The sequence below is a fragment of the Schistocerca nitens genome, chromosome 5 (genome assembly GCF_023898315.1).
Source record: "Schistocerca nitens isolate TAMUIC-IGC-003100 chromosome 5, iqSchNite1.1, whole genome shotgun sequence".
Classification (NCBI taxonomy): Eukaryota; Metazoa; Arthropoda; class Insecta; order Orthoptera; family Acrididae; genus Schistocerca; species Schistocerca nitens.
Window position 1 is genome coordinate 309990327 of NC_064618.1, and position 18518 is coordinate 310008844.

An 18518-nucleotide genomic window follows, 5' to 3' on the forward strand; every position below is an offset into this window, starting at 1 on the left:
ACTGCTTGGAAGGAGTATTGTACAAGAAGCATACCATAAATAATGCAGAACCTTTTTTTTCTGAAAGCAGGTTGGTTTTATTCAGGATTCCAAGACACCATATTATTCCCCACTCTTTTGGCTACCAAACTCTATTTCTTAACTTAATCTCCATTCAATGTGACAGCCTAGTGCTGCCTTAATGGGAGGGCCTGTATGCCCACATGGTACCCCTCTACTGGTTGATAACAGCCAATGTCTTGCTGCTTCAATAACCTCCCAATCATCCACATACTGCTTCTTATGGAGTGTGTCCTTCACTGGACCAAACAAATGGAAGTTGGATGGTGTGAGATCTGGGCTGTAGAGTGGATGAGGAAGAACAGCCCAATGAAGTTTTGTGAGCTGCTCTCCGGTGCACAGACTTGAGTGAGGCCTTGCACTGTCATGGACAAGGAGAAGTTTGTTTGCATTTTTGTGGCAACAAACGTGCTGAAATAATTTCTTAAATTTCCTGAGGTTAGCACAATATACTTCAGAGTTGATATTGCACCATTAGGGAGAACATCAAACAGAATAACTCCTTCACAGTCTCAGAAGACAGTTGCCATGATTTTAACATCTGAGGGAGTGGCTTTGAACTCTTTCTTTGGAGGAGAGGTGTTAGAACACCACTACATGGATTGCAATTTTGTTTCTGCTTCGAAGTGATGAACCGATACTTCATCACATGTGACAATGTTCGACAAAAAAACTTCATGATCACCCTCGTAAAGCACAAGAAGTCCTTTGCAGATGGTCCTTTGTAGCTCTTCATGATCTTCTGTTATGCAGCGAGGAAGCTAGTGGTCACACACCTTTAAGTACTCCAACTGGTGGACAGATCAGTCGGCACTACCAACAGAGACATCCAGTTGACATGTGAGGTGTTTGACTGTGACCTGCAGTCACCTCAAATGGGAGTTTCTGCACATTCCAATATTGCAGGAGTCATAGCTGTGTGCGGCCAGCTGGCACATGGGAGATCGGACAGGTTTGCATAACCTTGTTGGCCAACAACTCATCACACTTTTGTTCACTGGCAGGTCTCTACAGACTTCTGCAAGCACCTCCTAATATCTGCAATGCTCTGGTTTCTGCCAAAAGAAACTCAATGACAGCTTTCTGCTTCGAACCCATCTCCATTACAGGCACCATTTTGAAGGTTACATATAGTGCTGCCACCTATCAGAACTTCATGAAACTGTAGGGGCTCAAATGAGAACTTTAATAAGATGTTGGCAATAAGCTCTCATTGTATGTTGATGATGAACAGAGGGACTGGCATACAATACTGTTTGTTATAACTTCACTTACTACACAGTGAAGCAAGACACTACAGGCTTCATACCATTCTTTCTGCTCCATGGTCATGAGGCTGAAACAACAATGGAGACCACATTCCTGTTTCAACCGTATGACACTCAGAATGATTAGGTGAAACTCATCATCACCAGGACCAAAGATGCAAGGCAGCTGGTGCTTATACACATTTTGGGCACCTAGGAGAAAGACCGAGGGCACTACAACACCAAGCAGTGGCATATAGTCCTGGAGACTTGGAATTGGTTTTACACATATGCACAAAGTGGGAAAATTGGAAAAGTTGCTCCTTTGTCACTAGTCGGACATCACTTATAAAGTTGAGTATTATGGCCCTTCGTCAAGAAGATAAAAGTGCAGAGACATCATACATGTTCCTCATATGAAGCCTTACTACAGTCCAGAGATGCAAATCAATGACAGCAGTTTCTCATTCATGGAAACTAAAGATCTCCTCAGTGATCAAGAAGCTTCAACAGGAGTGGCTATTTCTAATGCTCATCATAGTGAAAAATGATGTGACGACATGACTAAAATTTAAACTCCACCAGTGCTGCCACACAGAGGACCGTTGGTAACACCTACATCCAAGGTGCTGTAGTTGGCGCCAATAAAAACTTCTGAAACAGTGGGTCACTGTTTCTCCAGGAGAAGGAGCAATGCTAACTGGCAGGCTGCAGGTCACCAGTTCAAACCTGATTATCAGCAGTTGTTTGTTATTTGGTATTAATCACTTCTGGAAGGTTCTCAAAATTTCTAGTGTTTGTAATATTTGTATATTCTGAAATATTTGATGTCTGTATAAGCAGCAATGTTCTCCACGAATTCAGCTATGTTCTGGCTGTACAATGGTGTTCACAATAAACATGCTTTCAGTGGTGTACTTCATTGATAACCCTGCTTTCATATTTGAACTTGTGAGTCTGTTTACAATGTGACAGTATTTATAACAGTATCAATGTGCAAATATGTGTATACATTCTGGAACTTGCATTTCCAACAAACTAGAGCCTGGATATATAGGAAAAAAAGAGCCCCTCAGAAGCATAATGCAGGACCCACCTAGCTACCAATTTTGATTTCATTCCCAGCCAGTATTACCCAGCTGCAGCACCACCAATGACCCAGAGTACATGTGGTAGGCCGTGAACACACTACCATAATCCATCTGGAAGCTGCCCAACTGCCTGTGCTTGACTTCCAGGAAGAGCTGGCATAGAAGACCACCTCACAATAGTTGTTCGCATGTGCTACTTTCCAATAGTAACCACCTGATGATGTCGAACAGTTGCCTCAAAGACATATTGTGGGATCTGATCTATGTGATTGAGCAGCAGATGTACGAGCCCTATATTCAACATTAAGTCAAGTTTATACCATGTTGCAGAAGTCTCTTTGCGGACCTTAGTTTTGATACACTTATATGACAACATACAGACTACCTAATAGTACTTGTGGTTAGTAACAAGAGCAAATTCAGGACAAACTGTGCAATTCAAGACCATAATACTAGAAATGAAACTAATTTCTGTACAGGTTATAGGAGCTGGCTAAAGATTCAGAGTGGAGTTTTGTATTTAGGTGCAAAAGCCATTAATCCCAAAATAATTTTTTCTCCTTCTGCAAGGATTGGGGATAATTCTGGACCATCATTTACACTGGACTGAACATCCAACTGCAATCTACTACAAGGAGTCAGTGTTGCTTTACTTGCTAAAGAAATATAAAAAATTATTTCCTTTCAAGCTTAAAAAGAAGCTCATAGAGACACTAATACTTCCCATACTTGACTATGGTGATGCCATTCTCCAAGTACTTTTATATGAAAGCTCATGCAAGCCAGAACTGTTGACGATGCCTGTGTATGATACATATGTGGCATATATTTCTCTGACCATATCACACCAGTCTACTTGCCGTTATCACAGCTACATGCCAATAAGTGGTAAAATTATTATATTCTATGTTTGCTCTATTGTCTTCTCAACCACTGTGCTCCCTCTTATTTGTCTTCAACCCTTAACTCCACTATCTGGACACACAGCAGAAATACTCATTCTCAAGAAAGTAAAATTGTTTCTGTACCATCACATAGAACTGCCATGTTTTCTAAATCATTCCCTGTATTAGAAATTTGACTTTGGAACAATCTTCCTCAGAACATTAGAGAAATTAAATTCCTTCCAAACTTCAAAAGACTATGTTAATGGACCATCTCCTATCACAATAGCCTTCTCCCCTACATTCTTTGCAGCTCATTCTTTTCAGTCCCCCTCCCCCAGAACTTTTCCTTACCCCTTTTTTGCAGAGTTCTCTGTTTATATTCTGTTCTTTCCTAACAACCATGGTCACTGTCATTTCAATCTTCTCCTGTTCCTTTACCCACTCCACTTCTGATAATACTTAACATGGCTTCAAATGTGCTAAGCTAGTTTATATCACTTTAAATGTCCTTTACTACTACACTACCACTATCACCACCACCACCACCACCACCACCACCACCACCACCTATTATTATTATTATTTCTTTCTTTTCTCAGACATTATGTCTGGTCAAAAATGGAAAGTGACGCGGACCTTGATCAAGCGTGACTCCCTTTTAACTGTACGGTATATGTTATATTGCATTTAGGAACTTTCGGGTAATTGAACATGTATCAATAATTACGGATTTCTGTAGCTGTATATATAAGTTTGGCTGTAGCTGTATTGCATTGATGTACTGGTGGATATTGTGTGGTATGACTGCTGTAGTTATACCACACAATATCCACCAGTACATCAATGCAATACAGCTACATCCAAACTTATATATACAACTACATAAATCCGTAATTATTGATACATGTTCAATTACCCGAAAGTTCCTAAATGCAATATAACATATACCGTACAGTTAAAAGGGAGTCACGCTCCATCAAGGTCCGCGTCACTTTCCATTTTTGACCAGACATAACGTCTGAGAAAAGAAAGAAATATTATTATTATTATTATTATTATTATTAATGTCATCATTATCATCATCATCAGTACTATTATTATTGCCACGGTTTTGTAAAATTTTTGGTATGTGTTGCTCCTGGTCAGATGCAAAAGAGGGCCTTAAGGCACTAATCTAGTCAGACTAAATAAACAGTAAATACACAAATAGATGAATAAATGAATAAAAGCCTATACAGGTTACCCTTCGACATTAAGCAAGAAATTGTAAACCTACAAATATTCCAAAACACAGTAAAAGAGAACATTATCAGCAAGAATATTATTTTCAGGATATTTCAGCAGGGGGATATAAATTCAATTTCACATCAAATTTTTAATTTTTGCAGTAGATCTATAGGCGGTTGGTATGTGCTCTGTGAAATCAGTTACATAAATGCTTCATGTGGAGTAGTACATGAAAACAGCGGCCTCTTAGTAACAGAAGAGGAGCAGTGGCTTTATATATTAGTACAAGCAGATTAGCACTGATCATAACTTGTTGACTGTATACACCTACATTACACATGTAACCTACATGGCTGCTTCCACCTGTAAATGTACAACTTGACTCATTCCATATCCTTCATGATGGAATTCAAGGAACACATTTGTGAATGAAATAATCTTATTATGTTTCTTTTTTTATGCTGAAGCTGATAGAAAAAAACAATGATTTCAGAATGTATCATATTTAGCTAAAGTGTGATATTAACCCTCCCTTAAGAAATTTTGGCTATGGTGACAGATTGATCAGTAGTGTAGTCCGAGGTCTAGGTTAGGTTCAAAGGCAATAATTTGATTGCAAAATCAACAAATGTGAACGCCAAATAAAAGTTGTGGTAGCAACTGACCTTAAGTGTAGCATAATTTTCACATTTGTGCCATATTTAATGCACTTTTCATCATAATAACTGAAGCTGCATGATAAATTTTCAAATAACATAGGAGGATTGGAACTTAAATAGTGGCAACTACTTATTCACAACCGATACAAAAGAGTTACATGTTTGCACCTGTTACTGTCCATCAGAGTAGTCACCAGTGTTGTGTAGAACTCATTGCCAGCAATGTGGAAGGTGTAGTATACCGTTAGCAGAGCCTGTTCTGTTGATGGTACGAATGGAGCGATTGAAAGTTATGGTGATTCTCATATACGACTGTGATGGTGTTATCCTAATGCATTACTTTTCTCCATGACAGACCATCAATGCGCAGCATTACTGTTCATTTTTGGAGCATCACCTGCGACCAGCTTTGCGAAAGAAGCAGTGACACTTTCTGCGCAACCCACACATCATCTTTCACGACAATGCGCGGGCGCATACAGTGCAAGCTGTGGCTGCTCTGTTCAGTCGATGGGACTGGGAAGTACTGTACCATCCACCATACTCCCCGAACTTAAGTCCTTGTGACTTTGATTTTATTCTGAAGATGAAGGAACCACTTCGTGGCATTCACTTCAGAGCTGTACCAGGGATTCGACAGGCAGTAGACCACTCCATTCGCACCATCAACAGAACAGGCTCTGCTAATGGTATACTACACCTTCCACATCGCTGGCAACAGGTTCTGCACAATGTTGGTAATTACTTTGAAGGACAGTAACAGGTGCAAACATGTAACTCTTTTGTATCAGTTGTGAATAAATAGTTGCCACTATTTATGTTCCAAACCTCATACATTCGAGTTGCCAACGAGTGTTTTGATGTATATTAAGTACATATACCCTACATAAAGCACAAAAAGTGCAAGGGGGTCCACTACATACCTTTTATCATCTGATTCATTTTAGACACAAAGGCAACACCTATGACAAAAGTAGACCTACAAATATATATACACGCTAACTCAGCAGAATATGAAGGACTGAAAGATTTTATGATGAGCTAAAGAAATTCTTCAAATGATCAAATTAGACAAAAATTTAACTGTGACTGGTAACACTTAATTTAAGAATCATGAAAGGTTGTATAGGTCTCTGGAGATGATGGAGGGTTTCAGATAGATTATATAATGGCATGGCAGAGACTTTGAAAATGCATTTTTAACTGCAAAACATTTCTAGGGGTAGATGTGGTATATGGTCAATTTACTAGTTATGAACTAGAGATTAAAACTGAAGAAATTGCGGAAATGTAGGAAATTAGGGAGAGAAATGTAGAAAAATTGGGATATGGGACTTGGATAAATTGAAGTAACCAGAGATTGTTAAGAGTTTCAAAGGGAGCATTAGGCAATGACTGGCTATTTCAGGTGACAAAAATACAATAGAAGAGGAATGAGTGGCTTTCAGAAATGAAACAGATAAGGCAGTCGAGGATTAAATAGGCAAAAAGATAATGTCCACTACAAATCATCTGATAAAACACAAGGTATTTAATGTAACTGACAAAAGCAGAACATATAAAAATGCTGAAAATGAAGCATCCAAAAGGGAATACATACATCTAAAAAATGAGAGTGATAGAAAGTGAAAAATGGCAAAACAGGAACTGCTAGAGGAAAGAAGTACAGTCGTCTAAGCATGTGTGACTACGGGAAAGAGATTCTACAAACAAGAAAATTAAAAAGAGACCTTTGGGGAAAGGAGAAGTAGCTATATGAATATCATAAGTTCTGACAGCAAGCCAGAAATAAGTAAAGAAGGGAAAGGTGACAAGTGAAAGTAATAAATAGAATGGTTATACAACAGAAATGAACTTAAAGACTAATATAGAAAGGGAAGAGAAAGTAAATAAAGATGAGATGGGTGATAATAGTACTGCAAGAATACTGAATGACCCAAATTGAAGCAAGGCCCCTGAAGTAGATGACATTCCCTCAGAATTACTGAGATACTTGGGAGAGTCAGCCATGACAAAAATATTGCACCTGATATACAAGATTCACAAGACAGGGAAAACACCCTTGAGCTTCAATCAGAGTGTAATAATTACAATTCCAAAGAAAGCAAGTGCTGACAGGTGTGAATGCTACCAAACTATTACTTTAGTATGCCCACAGTTGTACAATTGTGACACAGATTATTTACAGAAGAACAGGAACACTAATAGAAGTGGACCTCAGAACAGATCTGTTTGGATTCTGGAGAATTTGAGAAAAAGACTAGGCAATACTGGCCCTATGACTTACTTCAGAAGATGTATTAAGGAAATGCAAATCTATGCTTGTAGCATTTATCGATTTAAAGAAAGGAAAGTTATTGACAATGTTGAATGGATTACACTTTTGGACATAGCAGGGATAAAATACGGGGTGTGAAAGGTCATTTGCAACGTGTACGGAACCCAGACTGCAGTTATAAGGGTTGAAGGACATGAAATGGAAGTAGTAATTGAGAATGGAATAAGATGTGGTTGTATCCTATCCCCAGTCTTACTCTGTACGTTGAACACACAGTAAGGAAAACAAAGGAGAAATTTTGGAAATGGGAATTAAGATTCAGGGAGAAGAAATAAAATTTTTGAGGTTTACCAAGGAGATGGCAAAATACTTGGAACAGCACCTGAAAGAGATGAATAATGTCTTGAAAGTGGTTATAAGATGAACAACAACAAAAGTAAAACAAGGGCAATGAAATGTAATCAGATTAAACCAGTTGTTGCAGAAGGAATTAGGTTAGAAGAATGAAACATTAAAAGGAGTAGGTGAGTAGTGTTATTTGTCCAACAAAATAAGTCAAAGTGGCTAAATTACAGAGGAATATAAATTCTGCCTAACTCTTAACATTTGTATCAGATAGATCTTGGTTTTACCAGTATGTGTACACCCAATAGTGGTCTATGTAAAGTTAAAATGCTTTGTTTCAAGTATTAGATAGTAAGAGTAGTATAGGAAGAGTAACAGGGGCTTTTTTTTTTTTTTTTTTTTTCCCCCCCCCAAACTAAATGTCCAGTAACTACTCCTGTTTAACAAAAACTTGTTACATATTGACATATCAAGTAAAATGCTTGATTTTTTTCAAAAATAAATGATACTGATTTCAACAACATATGCCATACATTCTAATGTCATGCTGCTGCAAGACTACAGTGGAAAACCCAGGATGGAATGTAACAATATTAGAGAAGTAAAGCTGCTACTCACCATATAGCGGAGATGCTGAGTCGCGATAGGCACAACAAAAAGATTCAAACAATTATAGCCATTAAGGCCATTGTCAGCAATAGACACACACACACACACACACACACACACAGGCAGTCTCAGACTGCAGATGTGTGTGCAAGTTGCATTTGTGTGTGTGTGTGTGTGCATGTGTGTCTATTGCTGACAAAGGCCTTAATGGCTGAAAGCTATAATTGTGTGCATCATTTGTTGTGCCTATCGCGACTCAACATCTTCGCTATATGGTGAGTAGCAACTTTCCTTCTCTAATAAATTACTCTTGTCTTGGTTGACAATAATTCTTTTTATTTTTTTACTTCTTTTGATAGGTTTTGCTTAGTATCATCAGATCTGTGGTATAAAATATTGCATGAAAAAATATGGAAAACAGATTTCTGTGCAATGACGCAATATGCAAAATACCACCTAAAATTAGTTGGAGGAACAATTGTCTGTACATGAAGCACTGAGTTCTTTTATATACTTCAGCTGCTACATAGTATCTAGTCAACTGCAAACGGCAGCCAAATTGGCTCACACCATCCAGCATGTTACAAAATTAATGTCTTTTGCCACAAGATGGCATCATAGGCAACATCTATACCACACTAAAAATTGAACAATTATCATAACACAATTTTTACAGATTAGAAACTGCTGAGTAACTTATATGTCATTGGTAGTTTAGTGATGACCATCACTGTTGTGCTTTAACATAACCCCACAAGAACAACAAATAGAATGGAAAAATATATCAAAATAATTAATTTTTGAAAATATAATGTAACTGGATAGATAACGAAACTTACCCACGAGGTGGCAATAAAAGAAAACACATAATATTGGAATTTGCAAGCTTTCAGAGCCAGTGGTTCCTTCTTCTGGCACAAGGGTTGACGGGGAAGGATGAGAGATGAAGGAAAAGAACTGTTGAGGTGCAGGAAATGGGGACAGTTTGGAAAAGTCGCCCAAAAGTCTTTCCTTCTCATTCCATCTGCTAAGTCTCCCCTGACATGGGATTCTGGGCAACTTATCCAAACTCTCTCCATTTTCTATACCTCATCAGTCCTTTTCCTTCACCCCTCTTCCTTCTCCTATAGCCCTTTTGCCAGGAGGAGGAGCCACTGGCTCCGATAGCTTGCAAATTTCAATATCTTTACATGTGTGTTCTCCTGTTACCTTTTGATGAGTATATTTTTCTATCTGTCCAGTTACATTATGCTTTCAAAAACAGAACAGAAAGTCTTATAGACAATATACTTTCAAATGTGAACAACACAGATCTAGAAACTATTAATACTGACTTAGGGCTATCCAATTATAATGCCATCATCCTTAAAATTCCAGCTACACCAGTGAAAGAAAGGAATGTACTTCTTTAACATTATGAAAAGGATAGATTGCACTCTCCATAAAGATGACATATTGAATTGCAGATAGGCACAAAAAAAAAGAGTATTACACACAAGCTTTCTGGATGGAGTGGCCAGAGATAACAGTCATGTGTGTGAGGTACACTTGTTCATGTGAATGTGAGCATGTTTTTGTTTTCTGAAGAAGGATTTGGCTGAAAGCTTATATGTAACAGTCTTTTAGTCATGCTAATCTGTAACTCTATGTGTCATCTTTATGGTCAATAGCAAGTTATCCTTTTCATAACATTTTGATATTCTGTGGAAAATTTTGCTAGTTTTGTTGGTAGTCTCAGTAATGAATCTGCGTTAGAAGTGCTTTCACACTCATGTACTAATAGTGCTTTTTCCTCAATACTCATGTCCAATTTTGAAATGTGTTTGCCTAAAATATTGATTACAGTCCATTCATGTCAGATCACTACATCTAGTTCCGGGACTGTGTCAGGGATTAAGATTTCCTGAAGGACTTTAAAAATGCTTAGTTCTCAATTGAACACATCCACAGATCCTCAGTTTATAGAACATTTAAAGACTTGAGAGAAAATATACTGACAGGTAATTGCAAAGGCAACGCTACATAGACATGATGACATCATAAGAATGTTGGGCAACAAATCAAAATCTGCATGGGACATTGTAAAAAGTGAAACAGGGAAGATATATGAAGAATGGGAAATAACAATTGCAAATACTGATGATGTCAACACTGGCAAAAAAGACTTGCCAAATTACATAAATGATTACTTTATAAATGCTTCTCAAAAACTTGGGTTTAGATTTCACAAATCAGGATAAACTTGGGTTGTGCACATCAGCAGACAGCATGTGCTTAGTTCCAACTAATGAACATGAAGCAGTGAAGGTGATTAAAAGCCTCAAATGCATAATGTCAGCAGGTGTAGATGTGGTAGTGTCACTTATAATCTGTACTGCTTCACAAATCAAAGCCGTTTGCTCACATTCTGAATTTATCATTCACTGACAGAGGGTTCCCCCAAAGATTAAAAATATCAAAACTGATAGGCCTACCTTTATTCAAGAGTGGGAATAGACCTTCGACCATAAATATAATAGACTGGCCCTGACGTCATTTTCGTGGCTCCAACATCTCTGGGTTAAAGTCACGTGAATGTTGGCAAAACATGGTTGTTTCGTGTTGCGCTTATGGCTATACTCAGCGTTTTGTCGGGGGAAATGGCATTACATTTCACGCGTGTTTCTATGATAGTGCAGATGCGTTTATTGAAATCTGCTGAAGTGACTTTTATATTTTTTTTACACTTGAAATAGAGTATAACGTAAATTAAAGTGTTGAAAGTGATGCCTGTGAAGTCAGACTCATATTACACTTTGGAAAGTATCTGTGATAATTCGGTTACAGAAGTAATTATAACTGTTTCTCGTTCCTACTCATAGGTTTCCTAAGGATGAAAACTGAAGGCAGCTTTGGAAACAGGCCCTGAAACAGAAAAACTTTCAGCCATCTGCACATACGCGCCTTTTTGTATATACATGTGAGATTATAATAAAGTAAGAGCACCTATAGTCGACACATTAAGAGAATGTTTTTCTACCTCCTAATACTATTAAATAAACGTAGACTCCAAAATTATTTTCTGAAACTTCGAAGTCTCACCTGTCATCTAAAATATCATTTTTTTTTTTAAACTGATAGTTTAAACTTTTGTAAAAATAGTAGGAACTGAACTTTTGAAGTGCACCTAAAATTGATACTCTAAAATGGACCTTCTCCTAAAGTCGACAATTTTGGCACCTATAGTCGACAGAATTCCCATATCCCATTTTCTTTTATAAGTGACTAGAGCTCGAAATGTGGCGAATCCAATGTTTAAAGTTTTCACACGAGCCCACTCTTACTGTTTAAAAGAATTTTAACGACATTTTACTTTAATTGATAGTTTATAGTAACTTCGTCCCACTGCCCACCAAAGGGGCGTTCGATCTATTTTTTAGATTTTATAAATGGTACTGTGAACAAATCCAGGTCAAATTTAGTTCTGACATAATTTTTTGCAAATAAAAAAGTAATTTTTGTTGGAAGCGTTTCGCAGTCAATTGAGAAATGTGGGTAAAATACGATACAAGCATAGGATGGCAGACCGCTGATTTGAAATCCCGCCACGTTTTGCCAACAGTCACGTGGTTTATGTTGGAGCCACACCAGCCCTATAGCTTCTGCACAGCAAGGCCAGTCTACTAGTATCTATGGTCGAAGGAATAGACATAAAGTTCAAAATTACCAACTCCTCTCAGTATTCTGTAAAGCAACTGCCAGATTTTTGAAACAATGAATTGCCCAGTACTTAGACGTCTACAGCCTACTGAATAATAATCAGCATGGCTTTCGAAGAGGTAGAAGTACAGCAAGAGTGATATATGATTACACTGATGAACTGGTTACAAGTAAGGATAACAACAATAGTGTTGTAGGAGTTAATTTACATCTTTTGAAGGCTTTTGATATGGTTTGTCACGAAATTCTTTTGCACGAGTTGGAAGTAATGGAGATAAAAGGCATATAGGCAGTCATTTTTCCCTCGTTCTGTTTGTGAGGGGAACAGGGAGAGAAGATGCTAGTTGTGGTACGAGGTACCCTCCGCCACGCACCATATGGTGGATTGCAGAGTATGTATGTAGATGTAGAATAGAAAACAAGTAGTATCAATCATATTTGCAAAATAGATCATAGGTTGTGGAGCTCACATCAGCTCATGCTAATCACAAAATCAGATTATTATCTGATGCAAGGAAAGTCAAAAATGGCATACTCCAGGTTAGTGTGTTAGGCCCCCTTCTGTTCCTTATTTATATAAATGACACACACCTCAGAAACTGCAACCATGATCATTCTGTTTGTAGATGACATTAGTGCAGTAGTAAGTGATGTTAAGGAATCTCTGTCCAATACAACCGGTCAAGTCCTCAAGTTATTGCAGTCTTCGTTTTACGCCAATAGGCTGAGCCTTAATATAAAGAAAATGAACTACATTTATATTATTTGGATAGATCAGTCAAAACCAAGATCGCCATCTGGTACTGGGCAGAAATGAGTTAAAAGGGTATGATGCAAAATATGTTTTGGAATGTAAGTTGACCAAGACTTAAACTGGAAAAACCATGTAACTAAACTCTTCCAGCAACTCAGTTCTGTGTGTTCTGCTCTGAGAATTATTTCTAAAGTTTGCTTTTCAGATGGTGCTAGAATTGCTTATTATAATTATTCATAGTCCTTTGTGGCTTATCGAATGGTTTTCTGGAGTTAGATTAATAGTCGATTAAATCAAATTTTTACATTACAGAAAAGAGGTATTCAATTCTTGTCAAATAGCTCTGCTAGGGTTTACTGCGAGCCCCTATTTATTGTCAAATAGCTCTGCTAGGGTTTACTGCGTGCCCCTATTTAAAAAGTAATGTTTGATTACTGTATACGCTCCTTGTACATATACAAATGTGTCTTGAGGACAAGAACTAGACTCTCAGACCTGCAAACCAATTCCTCTACATCTATACTCTGCAAACCACTGTGAAATGCATGGCAGAGTGTACATCCCATTGCACAAGTTATTAGAGTTTGTTTCCTTTCCAGTCGCATATGGAGCGCAGGCAGCATTATTACTAAATGCCTCTGTGAATGTGCCATAATTATTGTAATCTTGTCCTCATGGTCCCTATGAGAACAATACATAGAGGTTGTAGTATATTCCTACAGTCATCAATTAAAGATGATTCTTGAAACTTTGTGTGTATGCTTTCTCGAGATAGATTACATCCGTCATCAAGAATCTTCCTGCAGTTTCTTCAGAATCTCTGTGATACTCTTCCATGGGTTAAACAAACCTATATACATTCAGTATCCCAGAATAAACGTATCTGGTACAGGTCCTACACACTTGTGCAACATTCTAGAATGGGTCGCATGAGTTATTTGTAAGGTATTTCCTTTGTAGTCTGTCTGCATTTCCCCAGTATTCTACCAATAAACCAAAGTCTACCACCTACTATACCCACTAATGAGCCTAAGTGATCATTCCATACAATATACCTACAAAGTGTTACACCCAGGTATTTGTGAGTTGGCCAATTCCAACACTGACTTATTGATATTATAGTCATAGGGTACTAAGTTTTTTTGTTCGTGAAGAGCACAGTTTTAGATTTCTGAACATTTAAAGCAAGTTAATAATCTTTGCACCACTCTGAAATTTTAGCAAGATCTGACTCAATACTTATGCTGCTTCTTTTGGACAGTACTTCATTATAGATAACAGCATCATCTGCAAAAAGTCAAGTTTATTATTAATACTGTCTGCAAGGTCATTAATATACAATACAAACAGCAAGGGTCTCCACACACTTCCTTGGGGAGCACCAACAGTTACTTCTACAGCTGACAATGACTCTCCTTCTAAGGTAACCTGCTGTGCCCTACCTACCAAAAAATCCTGTCATGTCATAAATTTCACATGATACACTATATGATCATACTTTTGACAATAAGCATAGATATGGTAGCGAGTAAAATGCTTTTCAGAAATCAAGAAATTCTGCATCTATCTGACTGCCTTAGTATAAAGCTTTTGTACGAGAAAGGTGTGAGTTGAGTTTCACATCATCGATGTTTTCGGAATCCATGATGGATGCCATGGAGGAAGTTGTTCTGTCTGAGATACCTCCTCATTATGTTTGATATCAGAATATGTCCCTTATAGTTTTGTGGTTATTACCCTTGTTGTAAATGGTTGCAACCTCTTCTTTCTTCCAACAATTGGACACATTTACCACAATTACTGCAGTTATAACACTCGCAGCTTTGGATCCCTCCATATAGTACAAGTTAGAATAGATTGAACTGAAATACATGTAAACCACTTTAATGTCATTCTTTAAAATGCACTGCCAATATACATAAAGAGGTTGGAGATAGAAGTGGCTTTTAGAGCAGTGTTAAAATCATTTCTTGTTGAGAGGTGTTTCAACGACGTAAACGAAGGTTAGCTTACAGGAATACTACACTCTCATTTGTGGAGTTCTTTTGATTCTATTAGGCCTAACTGATGTACCACCTATGCTGTGTTTTCATTGCAAACATTGTTTCTGTTGTTTGTTTTCTGTCCCTCCAATTTCAGATGCAGTGTAATACATGCCCTCTGAGAAGGGATGTGATACTAGCATAGTTGCTATGGATATAGTGTTGGCATGTTTCCATGTGTTCATGCATTATACTTTTCAATGACACTGTAAAATGTGCTCATGTGTTTTTATTTTTTCAGGGGTGTTTTATATTGATGTTTCATGATTTAGCTACATCACTGATTTACTTACTGTGCATGTTGTACTTTTCAGCAGAGTTGTTTAACGTGTTTTCATTTTTTAAGCATTGCTTTTATTTTCAAAATTTCTTGTTCACTGTTTTACTTCTTGTGCTTGTTGCAATCACAATGTAGACATTGTATTTGTGATTCCCCTTCCAATGATTTATCGAGTGAGGTGGCTACACCAGTCTTAAAGTAGAGGACTTGCATTCGGGAGGCGGAGTTTATTTCTCTGCCAGCCATCCTGACTTGGGTTTTCCATATACCTTCTTACTATGATAATGTTTCATTTACACATATATTACTTCTGTGATATGTTAAATGCTATTGTACTAAATGGTCTATGGATGAATAAATAAAATGAACAAGCACATGTAATGAATATGTGCACTACAATAAAACCATGGTAATCAACAGTAATACAAAAAGTCTATTGGATAGAACAATACGAAAATATGCCTCTTCTACGGAACAAAGCAAAAGTTGCCCTGTGACTACATGATAATTTATGTTTAGCACTGACAATGGTACAATTAAAGAAAACACACCTTCTTTACAGGTTACCATCAAAAAGGTTCCTGTTGCCTCACTATTTGGCTAACAACATAGACTCTTTTAATAAAGGTTCCTTCTTTTTTTATTGAAAATTACTAAATTTGTATATCTTGATGTCTTATGGGGAACACTGTATTTTTAAATATCTGATATCAATGACAGCTACATAACCCATACAGATTCATATGTTCATGTCTATGTATCTCTTGAAAAATGTGATCTATTATTTAAATACTGTAGAATACATAACAATGACTCGCAAATTGAGTGTAATTAAGTGTTCACAAGTCACACACATTCTGTGGTCCGGCGCAGATATTGTCTCTAATGCCATCTTTGGCAAAAGATGTTTAATTTGTGATATGCCTAATTGTATGAACAACCTTGGACACTAATGTTAAGAAAGAAAATTTATAACTGACTTGATACTGTGTATCCATTAAGGTGTGTAACTGAACTCATTGCATCAAGTACAGGCAACTGTTCCCCACCTAGTCTTACATTTTGCATATTGTGTCATTGTACACAAAATCGTTTCCAATCTTTTCTCATGTAATATTTTGTATCACAGAACTGATGATGCTGAGAGTAAAACGCATCACAAGGAGTAAAACACAAATACTGGTGACCAAGACAAGAGTAATTTATTAGCGCCAAACATGATAGCAGATTCTGTAAGTGATATCACGTCTAAAATATATTATAATATAGTTCTCACGACATCATATAAGGTGGGCGAGATAGGGAGGAGCGTGTGCACATCATACATATAAATATATTTACCACACAGGACAATGAAATACTCTTTCTAACGAGAGAAGAAATGAACTTGACTCAAATGTAAAACTTTCGTGAGAACTATACGGCAATGTCAACAGACAAAGATTTAGTACACAAAAACACCTGGTGTCGCACATTCGTTCTGTCTTGTTGCTACACGGTAAGGAAATAATACCTTCGCAATCGTAAAAAATGGGAATTTTTTTCCCCCATACATCAAACTGCTGGCACGAATCCATAAAACGATATTTGCCTCTGTTCAACGTCCTCAGTGAAAAATACGTAATATCTGTGTTAAGCTTTAGACAGCTATTTTAGACCCATCTACGTGTATATTGCCTTTGTGAAACAGGACGTTAGGAATAGCAATAACCTTGCATGCAGATGCCTCGTGCTCACTGGATGAGAAAGACAAGTCTCCGCTGGTGTAACTGTTCAATTAATCTTGTTAAAGTACCACCTGACAGTTATATCTCCGAATTAAACGAATCCTTGAAATGTAGGCAAAACATGACAAGATTGCATTGCTTTTGTTTTCCTTGGCAGAATGACAGTACAGCAAGGAGGTTAGAACAACCATCTTGGACCTTACAGTACAGTCACAATTCCCTAACTACTTTGTGCAGAGATATTAATGAGGGAACGCAAATAAAAGATAGTAAGTTTTCATTCGGTTTACGTTTTATAAGTATAAACAGACGATGTCATATCCTGGTTTCTAGCGAAAGAAGACCAAAATCTGAAATAATTTGAACTTAATTAATAAATAAATTTTTAGCAGTCAACTGTGTTTTGCAATCTAATTACAATAATTTTGATCTGAAAACATATGAAGGTATGCCGTAAACAGTATGAACGACGAAGAAATAATGTTACCTTGTTATGTGTGTCAGTACATTTATTTGTAGTGGCAAAAAAGTTTGCATTATAGAAGCCAATGAAAAGGGAAAAAAAAAGAAAGAACATCTAAGGTAATGTATTGTGTCGATGTATTATGCAGCTAATGTGATGAACGGTGAGCAAATGAATACCTCAGATTGTCATTTTTAAAGTACTTATATAACTGCGCATTACAAAGTAAGAGTACAGAGTGTGAAAATGTGAATATTCTCGCAGAAACTTAAAAGTAAGCACGAAATAATGTGTCGTAGACTTTCAATAATATTATCAACGACCAACAATCTACAGAAATGGCCTCGAAAATTAACTTTCAAATGCCTTGTCCCGGTACATGTGTTACAAATCAATCACGCCTAGAAATATTAATAATTTCAGTTCCCCTTACATCAGTCTGCAGAATCAACTAGGGTTTCATAAATATATGAGCCTATTATGCAAGATTTTTCAGTTTATAGTCAGTAAATATACAACGTGCACTTTGCTTGGAACATTGAAAAACGGTAGGATTGCTGCAAATACACCTGTCAGCCCAGAAATTTGTTTTAACACCAAAGTACTAGGAATAAGGTTCAACTGAACCTACCTATACCGGGTGTCTTCTGCGAATCGTAATGTAATGCCGATGTGGCGTTTGGTGTCATAGACACACAAACAGAGAAACGAGCGCACAAACAAATTTTTCTCCTCTGTTAGCTTTTGGAATGTAGATTGTTGTGACAGACTGTTCTAGTGCGGATCCTGGATTAGTTTGGAAGGTGACGTAATGTGAGAGACTGATTTGTAGTGAACCCCGAAGTCTTGGTCGGTTTGACGTTTTGGTTTTGAGTTGTATCAAATACTACAGGTAGATCTAATCCAGACACGATCCAATTTGACTGAGGTATCCTCAGGCCTTCATTAATTCATGAACCGATTTCGCTAACCAGTAATAAGGGAACTTCTAGGTCTAACGTGGAAACCAAACAAAGGTATAATTTGCTGGCTTTTACACACACATTGTGAAAAGTGTAAAAACTAAAATAAAAAAATTATGGAGCTGTAAATACAGCAATGTATCCTTTTCATGTGGTTTTTTCTCTAATTGAAGTTGAAATTTTGTACA

The 18518-nt window shown here is 37.2% G+C and overlaps 2 protein-coding genes across 8 annotated transcripts in view; one reads left to right on the forward strand and one right to left on the reverse strand.

Annotated features, from left to right (window-relative positions):
* Positions 1–17045, reverse strand: part of LOC126260251 (uro-adherence factor A) — a 138579-nt gene extending 121534 nt beyond the window's left edge. For 2 of the 4 annotated variants that reach the window (XM_049957572.1, XM_049957573.1), the window contains exon 1: positions 16890–17045. The gene's annotated coding sequence lies outside the window, so the exon portion shown is untranslated. Of the gene's footprint in view, positions 1–16691; positions 16867–16889 lie in introns of those variants that run through there. The other 2 variants (XM_049957570.1, XM_049957571.1) reach the window with 2 other exon arrangements.
* Positions 17046–17057: 12 nt separating this feature from the next.
* Positions 17058–18518, forward strand: part of LOC126260252 (uncharacterized) — a 62123-nt gene continuing 60662 nt past the window's right edge. The window contains exon 1 of one of the 4 annotated variants that reach the window (XM_049957578.1): positions 17058–17174. The gene's annotated coding sequence lies outside the window, so the exon portion shown is untranslated. Of the gene's footprint in view, positions 17175–17286; positions 17643–18518 lie in introns of those variants that run through there. The other 3 variants (XM_049957577.1, XM_049957575.1, XM_049957576.1) reach the window with 3 other exon arrangements.